Genomic DNA, 14,769 nt, shown 5'->3' with positions numbered 1-14,769 from the left:
CCCATCCCCACATGCCCCATCACCTGATGCGAGACATCGCGACATTTGGGAATACTTAAACAAATATGCCCCATACCCCCTTGAAGATGCAGTAGCTGAAGACATAGACGAGGATTTCTCAGACACAGAGCTAAGCGATGCCATTAAAACCCTTAAAGTGGGTAAAAGCCCTGGTCCTGATGGGTTCACCCCCCGGTTTTACAAAATATGTGGAGAGGCCTGCAGCCCTATAATGCTGAAAGCCTTCAATTCCATAACCAACACATGCCAGTTCCCTAAACAGACACTCCAAGCCCGAATAACTGTAATCCCCAAGCCTGGCAGGGACCCACTGACCTGCTCTAATTACAGACCTATCTCACTAATAAATGTGGATATTAAATTGTACTCTAACATGATAGCCCTGAGACTAGGCCCCATCATACCCAAACTAATCCACAAAGACCAGGTGGGATTTGTCCCAGGGAGGGAGGCATGGGACAACACTATTAGAACCCTGTCCCTAGTGGCCCAGGCACGTCAGTGTCAAATCCCAATGTGCCTCTTGACAGTAGATGCCGAAAAGGCATTTGACAGAGTCCATTGGGGTTTTTTAGAGGCCACGATGCAGGCAATCGGCGTCCGTTCGCGCTTACTACAATGGATAAAAGCATTATATCATGAACCAACGGCACAAGTGGGCGTGAATGGACGCCTGTCAGCTCCATTTAATATTAGAAACGGTACCAGAGAGGGATGCCCCCTATCGCCATACCTATACATTCTGGTAATGGAATCCCTGGCAAATGCACTCAGGGAAAACCCTTCGATAAAAGGGATACAGATAGGACAAACATCTCATAAATTAGCACTATTCGCGGACGATCTCTTGATATATGTTACACAGCCGAAGACTAGTTTGCCCAACATACTGCAGGAGTTTGAGATCTTTGGCAGGCTCTCCAATTTTAAAGTAAACCTACAAAAAACAGAGATCTTAAATGTATCGCTACCATCCGTAGAAGAGAATACTCTCAAACCCGCCTTCCTTTTTAAGTGGGCTAGCAATTACATTAAATATCTGGGGATCAGGGTTTCTCCCAACCACCAAGATCTATATAATTACAATTTCCCAGGCCTTTTAAAAAATATCCACAAAGACCTCACAACATGGCATAACCTCCCCATTTCCTGGTTCAGCAGGGTCAATACAATTAAAATGGATGTCCTACCTAAAATACTATACCTGTTTCAAACTATCCCACTGAACCTAGGAGAAAATGTCTTCCTCAAGTTAAAGAAGATGATCAGCAATTTTATATGGCGTGGCACCAAACCCCTACTGAAATACTCAATGCTGACTAAATCTCACTGGGACGAAGGGGCGGGGCTCCCGGATCTTAAAGCTTATCACGCAGCAGCGGTGGGTGGTTGCATATTGGATCTCCTGCACAGTAAAGACAAAAAATTGTGGGTGGAGATTGAATGTGACCTATGCCTGAATATGGCACACGGAATCTTCTGGTTGTCATCTAGAACTAACCTTGGGACCCTGGGAGTTTCCCCGATCTTCTTGTCCCTGGCTACAGCATGGAGGACAGCCAATAGGCGATATAGATTGACAGGAGAACCAGGTCCTATGACGCCTCTGGTGGGCAACCTCGCGTTTCAATGCTGGTTTCACGAACCTCATCCCAGACTGATTTCAAAGCCAATGGGAAGGATTTCACGAGTTAAAGGCGTAATTACCCAACAGGGATGCAAACCACTGATATCCCTGCTTGGAGACCGGCCACGGAAACCAGGTTACTGGTTCCAATATCTACAACTACGTAGTTTCATAGATTCTCTGGCTCCGGGATCTGAGATACGTAAGGATCTGACTCCATTTGAAAAACTATGCTTCCTTAGAGAAACACCCCCTCACATAGTCTCAATAATCTACAACATAGCAGTGCCCGAGGGGGTGGAGGAGACGACTTGCCTGACTACGTCAGACATTGGCAAACAGAATTGTGCCAGACTTTTCCCAAGGCACAATGGTGTAAGTCATTTAACCTAACACATAAATCCACCATTTCTTGTAGAATGCAGGAACTCAATTATAAAATCCTCTCACGGTGGTATAGGACACCCGCCAGACTACATAAAATGTTCCCAGAGGTATCGGACGCCTGTTGGAGGTGCCAGACCTCAGTGGGCACAATGCTACATATCTGGTGGACCTGCCCAGGGATACAGGGTCTTTGGAAAGATGTCTTTGCTCTCTATAACCATTTACATCACACGAAAGTGACACCCTCACCGGAAGTGGCCGTCTTATCAATGTATACAGGGGCAGTCTCCAAGGCGAAGAAAGGCTTGCTCTCGTACTTTATGATTTCAATGAGGCAAATCATACCGAGGCATTGGAGATCCCCCTGTACATTGAGGAGAGCAGACTGGGTAGAGGCTATGGATGGCCTGCGGCGTCTGAAGGAGTTGAGAGCGTTTGACGAAGGGAAAGACTCCTTGTGTTTCTCGGTTTGGTATCCGTGGCTTCAGTATAGAGAAACACAGCAATTCCAAATCTGGTTACTCACAGGCGCTCTATCACAATAAATATTCAAGAAGCCGGGATGGGCTCCCGGACACAGGCGTGGCGCGGCATCACAATACAGACCTTCTCCTCCTCCCCCCATTTCCCCATGGATTCCCCTCCTTCCCTTTTTCTCTACCTATCTTTCTCTCCCTCTCTCTATATCTCTTTCTCATCTAATTGATATACATAGGGTCATGTTTTCATACCTATTGAACCAGACTATACAGAAGGAAGTTGCCTTTAACACTTTACACAGAATAAATATAAAGATAGAAGATTATTACTTGTAAAATTAAGATGTTCTATAGGATGTTATACAGATTTTACCTTCCACATGATTTGCGATACATTTCATAGTACCATACGTTTTACGAGACGTAAAGACATAGGTTATTTTATAATCTTCATATGCTGTAGCATTGGGTAACATGAAAGACCCTTATGCATTTCTTATCTTCTGTTATATGAAAACTTTTGAAATAATAAAGAAATATTAAACGAAAAAACCAAGCCCTCATAAGGCTATAGATGTGGAAAAAATAAATTAGTTATGGCTCTTGGAAGGAAGGGACGAAAAAACTAAAGCTCAAAAACGGAATATCGCAAGGTCGGGAAAGGGTTAATAGATTTAAACTGTGAAATACACTGGAATATAGATAAGAAAAGGAATAGTATGGTTTTATTTTAAAATGGTTGAGTATTTTCCTTCTCCAATATGCTGAATATATATAAACCTCAAAGCTTTAGAGAAGTTATTTCTCACAGTTTAAGTTGCGCAATTTAATTGTAATATTTTAGATACAGCTTTTTTCTTTAATGAACTTAACATTACTAGAAATAAATTGAAGCCCTAATTATTTTAAGTGGCGGCCTCTCTGAGAACAAACTGCGCACAGCATGACCTGCTTTATCTCCTTAATAATGGATGGCTACTTGTTAATTATTGTACCGCTAAACCAGCAGGTCTCTTTGTAGTTCAATGGTCATGCCATACTAATATTTTACACTTCATTTTTCTTGGAAATTAAGTATTTGCACAAAATAGTAAAACTTTACATTAACGGATAATGAAACTACTGTAGAATATCATGTTGTATATTTAATCCATGCTATTAAGACAGGTTTCACCATGCTTGGATTGGAACATCCGAAATGACAGCCCTCTCTCCTGACCTCATAGGTGTATATTGAGCTGGTAGCTAAGGTCAGGAGACCCGATGGTCACAATGGTTAGTCTGATCCAAGTATGGACATGTTATATCAGCCTTGCCCATGCATGACACACCCTTCAAATAAACCAGAAAAACTTTACCAATAGGGACATAATCTAAGAGACATTCTTGAGTCTTACTGTACATTAATCCTAAAAAAGATTGTAAATGAGAAGAAAATGGCTTCCACACCCTAGAAGAGTGTACTAATACGATTATAGATGGGCAATTTAATTCAAGTGAAATTTAATTTTACTAGATTGTTTCTATAATCCATATTCTACTGTATATGGAATTTTTGTCATTTTCATCATGCAAAACCATCACAAAGGTGGCCAGCTGGCTTCCATTTTGCTCAACCTTAAAGAGCAGGTTAAAGGTTTAAAAAACAGGGGATTCCTAATACTTCATTGCTTACCTTAACTACTGCCCTAGTCCTTGGTGCTTCTTCTTTCATCCTCCAAACACTGAAACCCCAGGTGTCTATAGGCAAAGCTTGGCCTTCCAGCTAGATCAGGCATGGAATACCCCTGCTCATGTTCATCGTAAAGTTGGGGGGCATGTTTCGACCATGTATGCGTCCCTATGCATGCTTGTCATAAGGTCTTACAACCCACGTGTGCTGGTGATTTGGTGAATTCTAATCTTGGCAGATTTGATCATCTCTGTATATGACTATATGCATTATACAATGTTGAATATATAACATTGCCATTGTTGTGGAGGAGTACAGGAGAGTTGTGCTTTGCTAGCAACTAGCTAACGTTGATGTGAATACATCACCTATACTGATGTAGATGAAGGAAGATTAAATTGCTCAGGCAGGGTATTGTATAGGAGCAAAGAGTGCACAGGACATAAGGTGAATTCTTCACTTACATAAGCTTGATAATAAATCACAGTGGTAGGACTAGTCTGGACTACACAGGAGAAGAAGAGATCTGCAGCATCAAAGTATATAAAAAGGACTGATTACTGTTGGGATTAGTTTGTATATTAGCAATACTATGACTTTTACTGTACATTGTAAAAAAAGTGCACTCTTGGAAATAATACTTTAAGAATTAGTTACAGTCATTTTAATTTTTAATTTCATAAATCAATAGTACAGATAAGTAACTTTGTAATATGTCTTATCAGAGTAACTTGCTTCTTCTTTCTTTGCCAGAATTGATCAGTCATTATCCAAATTCAGAATTTTAAGGTAAAATTTGTATTCAATGAAGACTTTCCCATTACTGACCTAGGAGATGACAGTTGTTACTGATAAGATCCTAAGTAGATAGAAGAGGGAGGGGGCGGAGCCCTGCTCTAGCTCCTCCTGCCTCTAGCTCCTCCCTCTTAATAGAAAATCATCAGTAACAACTACCATCTCCTATCTCAGTAATGGGAAAGTGTTCACTGAATACAGATTTTACCTGACAATTAAGAATTTGGATAATGACTGACCAGTTCTGAGAGGGAAAGAAGCAAATATTCCAGATAAGATATATTACAAAGTTGCTTATTTTTTAAATGAATTATTGATTTGTAAAATAAAATGTAAAATGACGTTTCCCCTTTAATTTTATGCATCATAATATCTTTCTTGTTTGTTAGTTCATAAAGGCTGCATCAGTCATCTATGTGATCTTACCACAATATCTACCATATTAAATATTGAAGTGTAAGAGAGAGCAAGAATTCTTATACTCCAGTATTGAACACAGGGGCCGAGGAGACAGTAGTGTTCAATTATTTTCATTATTTCTGCAATGTAATTTTTAACTGTATTCCTCCTCATTGGTATTAGTTCCAACTTTTCCAAATCCATTGCTATATTGAAATAGACATTATTTATATAGTATATAATGATAACATCTTTTCTTTCAGCTCCTCAATCCCACTTTTCCAAAGTGACTGTATAACTTACTGTCAAAGTACTAAATGACATTGTGTTATACTGGAAAATGGTCGGAACTCATTTATCAGGTGCATTGCTCCTGCACAGTAGGATTATTCATATCAATCATCTTTGCACCTAGCTGGGGCATAAATGTTCATTCAGATTTAATCATAAACGGCTGCTTCACAGCAGAAAATCACGTGGCAACAGCTAGAAGAAAAGCCACAATGTGCAAAGTTCTATTTGTGGGCTAAATTCCTCACATTATTGTTATTATTGGAAATGTGTGTGGAAAGAATTGTAAGTCTGCGGTTTGTGACACAATTTCATGAAGTCATGCTCATTGGTTGTTCCTGTAAAATGACTGAGAAGTGTAGCTAAATATGACATTTCAGTAAAAGTTGGTGTATCACACTTTATTAGAGATGCCCTTCATTTAGCTGCAATTTTGTGATACAGATGATAATATATAATGATGAATACTTATGGAATGCAATAGAAAATGTAGTATGCCACATTTTAATATGCATTACATTTTCTTCACCTTTCTGTATACATTTTAGATGCCTTAATAAAATCTAAAGTCAAGGTGAGTGAGAGTATATGATAGGTTATATTTTTAAAGGTATTTTTGTCAAGCTACTGCTAGAGGGCACTGGGACTAAGGTACAAAGAGAACTCATGAGTGCAGTAAAACAGAAACCCACTAGAAGTCACTAACACAAGAGCAGGGATAGTCGATCAGTCTATGAAGGCATATCACGTCTGATATAGATTTACCATAGACTGACCATAGACTTACATTGCACATTGAATAATCGCGAATAGTCAAATAGCGGCGAAGTACCGTATTTTTCACTTTATAAGACGCACCGGAATATAAGACGCACCCCAAACTTAGACATAAAAAAAGGTAAAAAAAAGAAAAATGGGGTCCGTCTTATACTCCGGTGTTCTCTTACCGGAGGGGGACAGCAGTGGTGGTGAAGCGGGGTCAGAGGAGGCACAGGTTGTGCTGGCAGGCACGGCGAGTCAGTGGCAGCGGGGTCCGTGGTTGCAGGTGCCGTGGCGTCCGTGGTTGCAGGCATGGTGGCGTCCGCGCTGGCAGGAGCCGTGGGGTCCGTGGTGGCGGCAGCAGCCGTGGCGGGTGAGCCGTGCAGCAGGCCGGTGCAGTGAGTGTCCGTGGTCCCGGTTCAGTGGTGGCAGAGGCGGCGGCGACGGCTCAGTGGTGGGAGCGACGGTGACTGCTCAGTGGTGGGTGCGGCGGCGACTGCTCAGTGGTGGCAGCGGCGGGGACTGCTCAGTGGTGGCAGCGGCGGGGACTGCTCAGTGGTGGCAGCGGCAGGGACTGCTCAGTGGTGGAGCAGACGGATGCGGTGTTTTCCCAGTGTGTCCGCGGTCCCGATTCAAGTAATGGTGCCCGGAGCGACGCATGCGCAAATGGAGCACTCATCCAAGGGCTCCATCTGCGCACGCGCTGACTCCCAGAGCAGCGCGTGCGCAGATGGAGCTCTCATCCAAGAGCTCCACCGGCGCCATCATGTAAAAGTGGGACCGCGGACAACTGGTAACATGCTGCACAGCCGCCCGCCCCGCATGCACAGAGTGGCAGCCAGCAGGCTGCTCGCCCAACCTGCGTACAAGCCGCCGGGTACCTGTGCTTGAGTGCGGTGGCAGCCGGGTACCCATGGCTGTGTGCGGGCGGCAGCCAGGTGCTGTGTGCGGGCGGCACCTGGGTGCCTGTGTGAGGGCGGCAGCCGGCTGCCGCCCACACGGGCACCCGACTGCCGCTCGCACACAGCACCCGGCTGCCACCCGCACACAGCCATGGGTACCCGGCTGCCACCGCACGCAAGCACAGGTACCTGGCCGCTTGCATGCAGCCACAGGCACCTGGCCGCCTGATCGCCTCAGACAGGACCCCCCCCAGGTACCGCTTTATAAGAATTTTTGGGAGGAAAAGTGCGTCTTATAAAGCGAAAAATACGGTATTTGGAAAATATTCACAAAGCTGAATATTTGAGGTATTCGATCATCCCTATCAATTAACTCTCCTTCATTCAGAAAGAGGATAAAAGGCCATGTACTATACAGAGTATGGAGTCTGTTTTAGAACTATGTTAGATTGTGTTACTCTGTAGGTTCTACCTGAAGAAGGCTTATTACAAAAACTGAAACAGGTTGTAAAAATAGCTTTTTAAAAAAATATTTTTAATGAATGGCTATATGCCCTTTAAATAAAACCCCTTTTTAAGGACTTATGTAATCAAGTTAGATTTTTTTGAAAGTGGCAATCATGATCTGCACTACTTGGATGTGTTTTAAAAATTGTTCCCGTGCTAAGATAATCTTATAAATATGCCCTTGCTGTTTACTGTGTAATGGCCATGTCTGGCCCTACAAGGATATGGTCTTATCGTACCACAGTATTTTGGGAGTCTTTGGTTTTGCTAGAAAACAAATGATCAAGGACAAAAACCCAGGTTTCAGGCACTGGGCACTACATTACAAAACAAAATTCTTTGGTAATCTACAGATTTCATGATGCCTTGCACACAGTCAAGGAACCTAGTGCAAGAAGCACCAAAAAACCCCAAACATCTTTGATTTCCCACCATATTTGACAGTAGGTACTGTGTTCTTATATGTGTAGGCCCCTTCTGTTTTCGGTAAATACTAGAATGATATGCTTTACCAAAAATCTCTATCTTGGTCTTATCTGTTCACAAGATGCTTTCCCAGAGGGATTTTAGCTTACTCACAAACATTTTGGCAAAGTTTCTCAAGTGGCCAGCAATGAATCTTGGTCTAAATCCTGATAAATATCTTTGAAAAAATCTTAAATTTTCTGTCGGGAGAAGGCAGCCTTCAAATATGAGCAACCTGGAACAGTTTGCAAAATAAGAGTGGTTCAAAATTCTAGAAGACAGGTGTAAGAAGCTTGTTGATGTTTATAGGAAGCGAATGATTCCAATTATTTATTCCAAAGAGTGTGCAACCAAATATTAAGTTGAGGTTGCCAACAATTTTGTCCTGCCTACTTTTGGGGTTTTGTTTGAAATTATGTTCAATTTGCCTCTTTTGCTATTTCTTTTGTTTCTTTCTAATACACACTGAAGAAATAAACATGTAACAAGGCATATAATTGCAATCATTTTTGTGAGAAATTCTTCATTTTCTGTAACAATTTTAAGGGTGCCAATAATTGCGGCAATGACTCTATGCACTAAATATATGGCATTAAATACATATAACAATATAGACAGAGTCTGGTGTAAATATCTCCCAGAGTTGTAAAATTGGATACAGGAAGGGGTAATAAGGTCTAGAGATATAACTGAACTGGTAAATAACCTCAGTCACAGAAATTAGCAGAATAGGTGGGATGTACAGTGACATACAGTAAGAGATGGTAAATGTACAAATGCTAATAATTATTATTATTGATTGTGACAAAGTTTACATTCAAAGTATTACAACAAAAGTAAATTAAACTCCAAATTAAAAGTAAAAATTAATAACAGTTAACATCAAAAGTGAGAAATGCACACAACTATATTAACGATAATTAAAGAGAACCTCTTAGGTGCAATATCAACCTAGAACCATGAGCAGTTCTGGGTGCATATTACTAATCCCTCCCTAACTGTCCCTGTATCTAGTAGCATAGATAAAGAGATCTTTAGAAAAAGTATTTCTAAAGACCTTTTATAGACTACTAATAAGTGTGGGGATTAGTCCCCTGGGAGTTAGTTCCCCTGGCTAGTCACCCCATTAGCACGTTAGTACGCCACTGCAGGCATACTAACATGCTAATGAATGCGCATCATCAGAGTATGATCTCACTCACCTCTCCACCACCATCGCCTCCGAGTCAGTGCGTATGATCTCAGACTTTCGGTCATACGTACTACATGGGTTTGAAGCCAGGACTCGTACACTTGGCGGTCATGCGCACTATAAAGCCGGATATATGAGTTCTGGCTTCAAACTCATGTAGTGCGCATGACCAAAAGTCCGAGATCATGTACACTGAGCCGAAATCAGGACTCAGACGTGATGGCATATCATATGGGATCTTTACAATGCTTTTTCTAAAGATCCCTTCATCTATGATACTATAGGCTGGGATTGATATGCAGGGATTAGCAATATGCATCCGGAACTGCTCGTGGTTCTGGGAGCATATTGAACCTGACAGGTTCCCTTTAAACATACAAAATTTATTATTGCAAAACAACACAATCCAAATTCGGGTAAAAGATGAACATAACAAACGGAAGCAATAAACTGAACCCAGTAATCAGGGTTACCATCTGAATCTTTATTAGGTTACAATGCATTAATTTCATATTGCTGAAAAATATGCCCCTTTGTGCTTATCTTCATTGCAAGCAAGTCATTGCTAATACAATTCTATTTCAACCAACAATCAGTTCATGTCTATAATTATGTGTTGAGAAGATTTGATAAGGTTATTTCTGCACACTGATCTAGTAGTAGTAGCTGTACAATTGACAGAATTTTTGTAAATTTACATGAAATGATTAAAGAGTTGTAGAGATTCTTGTAAGTGACATAGTAAATTTGTACTTACTTCACTTTGCTTGTTGAAATATGACCCAAAAGTGACCTGTAATTTGCTAGAGCTTAAATTTGAACAAAAGATTATTACCAGATGAAATTCAGGTGTGTTTATGGGAGACAAGAAACACTGACACATAAGTTGTGCCCTGACATACTACTATTAGTGATGAGCGAGTACTAAAAAGCTCGGGTGCTCGAGGCTCGGGCCGAGCATCCCAAGATACTCGTGTACTCGGCCCGAGCACCGAGCCCAATGTTATCCTATGGGAGACCCGAGTATTTTTGTGAAATGACCCCCCGGCAGCATGTAGAAACCCTAAAAATGTCACAAAAGTCTCAGAAGAGTGCTCAAATGACATGGCAACAGCATGGGGAAGACCCCTTAAAGCATTTATCACTCAAAAGTCACAGCTGTGAACAATTTTGTCCGAGTTTTACGCCATTTTTACGGACTCACCAGAAAACCTTCCAAAATGACACCAAAATGAATTTTCATGGCGGAAATGTTAAGGGCACATACCCAATAGTGAGATAGAGCTGGTGTATGTTACTTTTTGAGATTAATACATGAAAGATTTTACGTAAAACATTGTGTGGCACTCCGATGTCCAAAACGCACGTTTTGTGCTTTTTACTAACGATGTCGGTCATTTTTTTTTTCATTCTATCTCCCGTCGGTCGGTCTCGCTCTGTCTGTCTCTCTCCGTCTTGTCTGTCCCCCTCTGACAGTCTGTCGGTCATTCTCCCCCCTCTCTCTTACTTACCGTTCCCCGATCTCCGGCGCGGCGCTGCACGGCTGTCCACACTGTTCCGGCGGCTTTTCCTCTTTTGAAAAAGCCGGCCGCTCATTAATCAATCTCGTATTCTCTGCTTTCCTGCTTTTCGGCGCCTATGATTGGTTGCAGTGAGACACGCCCCCACACTGAGTGACAGCTGTCTCACTGCACCCAATCACAGCAGCCGGTGGGCGTGTCTATACTGTGCAGTGAAATAAATAATTAAATAATTAAAAAAAACGGCGTGCGGTCCCCCCCAATTTTAATACCAGCCAGATAAAGCCATATGGCTGAAGGCTGGTATTCTCAGGATGGGGAGCTCCACGTTATGGGGATCCCCCCACCCTAACAATATCAGTCAGCAGCCGCCCAGAATTGCCGCATACATTATATGCGACAGTTCTGGGGCTGTACCCGGCTCTTCCCGATTTACCCTAGTGCGTTGGCAAATCGGGGTGATAAGGAGTTAATGGCAGCCCATAGCTGCCACTAAATCCTAGATTAATCATGTCAGGCGTCTCCCCGAGATTCCTTCCATGATTAATCTGTAAATTACAGTTAAAAAACACACACACACGAAAAATCCTTTATTAGAAATAAAAAACACTAACAAAGTCCCTCATTACCAATTTATTAACTCCGACAAACCCTCCATGTCCGGCGTACTCCACAGTCCTCCAGCGTCGCATCCAGCTCTGCTGCATGCAGGTGACAGGAGCTGCAGAATACACCGCCGCTCCGGTCACCTCCACGCAGCTAATGAGATGAGTATAGCGATCAGCTGAGCTGTCACTGAGGTTACCTGGATCCAACGGTGGATGCAGCGGTGGCCGCGGATAACCTCAGTGACAGCTCAGCTGATCGCGCTACTCACCGCCGCTCCGGTCAGCTCCATGCACCAACTGAGGTGAGTATAGCGATCAGCTGCTGTCACTGAGGTTAATCGCGGCCACCGCTGGATCCAGCGGTGGCCGTGAGTTACCTGACTGACAGCAGCTGATCGCGCTATTCCCTTCATTAGCTGCGTGGAGGTGACCAGAGCGGCGGTGTATTCTGCAGCTCCTGTCACTTCCATGCAGCAGAGCTGGATGCGACGCTGGAGGACTGTGGAGTATGCCGGACATGGAGGGTTTGTCGGGGTTAATAAATTGGTAATGAGGGACTTTGTTAGTGTTTTTTATTTCTAATAAATGATTTTTTCGGGTGTGTGTGTTTTTTAACTGTAATTTACAGATTAATCATGGAAGGAATCTCGGGGAGACGCCTGACATGATTAATCTAGGATTTAGTGGCAGCTATGGGCTGCCATTAACTCCTTATTACCCCGATTTGCCAACGCACTAGGGTAAATCGGGAAGAGCCGGGTACAGTCCCAGAACTGTCGCATATAATGTATGCGGCAATTCTGGGCAGCTGCTGACTGATATTGTTAGGGTGGGGGGCTCCCCATAACGTGGGGCTCCCCATCCTGAGAATACCAGCCTTCAGCTGTATGGCTTTATCTGGCTGGTATTAAAATTGGGGGGGACCGCACGCCGTTTTTTTTAATTATTTATTTATTTATTTATTTTACTGCACAGTATACACACGCCCACCGGCTGCTGTGATTGGGTGCAGTGTGACACCTGTCACTCAGCGTGGGGACGTGTCTCACTGCAACCAATCATAGGCATCTGTGGGCGTGGAAAGCAGGGAATATGAGATGGCTGTGTACAGAGCACAGCGTGCCCGCCGGTATAAAGGCTCGGTCACGCTGTGCAGGCCGGCCAATCACTGCAATTCCACAACTAACAGGGCTGTGGCATTGCAGTGGTCTGCCAGCCAATCCCTGCATGAGGGCTGGCTCTCAAAAGAGCGCCAACATGCAGGGATGAAGACCACGAGTACAGCACGAGTATTGCAAAATTACTCGGTACCCGCCGAGTAGCCCGAGTACAGTGATACTCGTGCGAGTACCGAGTAGTAACAAGCATACTCGCTCATCACTAACTACTATACAAAAACTGTGTCCCTAAGGAAGCTGACCTGCAGTTGATTTGGAGCATAATTTACACACTCAAAAGTTGCTTCTCTTTTCTGTGGGTGTAAAAATCATAATCTTTTTCATAAAACAAAAATTAAAACACCAGATAATAAAGAAGCTGTTGAGCTACTGAAAATGTCTAGCCAGAAAAAAACAACAAAATATAATATGCAATACGCATTTTATACACTGAGAAGCAAAATGGTAACAATGTTTTGAACTCTTGATTTTCAGGCTCTATATTTTACCTTCTACTACAGCTTTGCATGTGAGACTACATTCCTTTGCTAGACAATCATCTTGGCTATCTCATACAGAAACTTGACTTGAAATTATTTCACATATGATTAGTTATGCAGATTCTTGTCATGTCATTGTATTGTTACTGTTTTGCTCCTACAAATCTAAATTTTAGTTTTAATTATTTTGTTAGTATTTTGTAAATCCACCTTTGCTTGGTTTTTGGTCAGATTCAAGCATGTCTTGACCAAAATCTGTTTTCATATCTCTTCTACATGATCCCAATATTGGTGCATACTAGTCAACCCAAGTGACCCAACCCAAAATATATACAGCTTTTTCTTAAACTTTACCTGCAAGTGTTTAACTATGTTTGTGTTGTTGTCCTGTTGGAACATTATGTCGTCCTTCTCATACCCATAGTGCTCAAGTGAGCGAAGTAGCTCATTTTGTAGAATACTCACATATCTCATCATTGAGCTCACCATCGTTCATGGTCAACTATCAAATGTCTTCAGCTGTGAAACAACTACATATAATCAGGCTTCCTCCACCAAACATGACATGTTCTTCATTTTCTCAATCCATCAGCCCTTTTTTCCATTGTTTCATCCAGACCCATTTGCACGAATCAGAGCGTAATCTATTGACTTTTGTCAAATCACCAATTTTCTACTGTCCACTTTTTGTGCTTATTTTCAAGCTTGAGCTGTTGCTTCTTATGATGGTATTCAAGTTGAGGCTTCTTCACCTTTTATGGGCCACCATTCCAGACTTGTGTATGGTGCATCGCACGTTGCCTGCAAGGACGTCTGTGATCTCAGTATTATGAAATATATGAGCTACCTTTACTGCCATGTTTGTAGTGCAAGAAATGATAGACCTTGTGATAAGCAGATATTTTGCCTTAATGTCCACCTCTTGGCTTTTGAATGGATGGACTTAATTTCATATTTTTCCAACTGTCTGCAAAAAAGAACTATCTTTGCTTTAGTTTTAGTGCTGGAATATTTTTTAGACTCATATGATTCGGTTTGGCATTTTGCTTGGCCAAGAGACTGCAATCAATGAGCTGGATGATGCTGTTTTTCTTTTTTTGGGAAATTTTCTCCATGGCTGCTCTTCAATTAGAATCAGTGACCTTCCGCTTGGGAATCAACCTAATAAAACACTGAACTGTTAAGCCTGCTTTACATGTTGCAATTTCGCATACGATATCGCATGCGATTTGCAATGCCCCCATCGTATGTGTGGCACATTCAATTTGTTAAACGTGCCACACAAACGATTAACCCCCGTCACACGTACTTACCTTCCATACGACCTGGATGTGGGCGGCGAATGTCCACTTCCTGGAGTGAGAGGGACGTTCGGCGTCACATCGACGTCACGCAGCAGGCAGCCAATAGAAGCAGAGGGGCGGAGCTGAGCGGGACATAAACATCCCACCCACCTCCTGCCTTCCGCATTGTGGGCCGGGAGCCGCA

Source organism: Anomaloglossus baeobatrachus, chromosome 1, assembly GCF_048569485.1.
Source record: "Anomaloglossus baeobatrachus isolate aAnoBae1 chromosome 1, aAnoBae1.hap1, whole genome shotgun sequence".
Taxonomy (NCBI): domain Eukaryota; kingdom Metazoa; phylum Chordata; class Amphibia; order Anura; family Aromobatidae; genus Anomaloglossus; species Anomaloglossus baeobatrachus.
The sequence above is the reverse complement of the archived record's forward strand: the minus strand, read 5'-3'. Positions refer to the sequence as shown.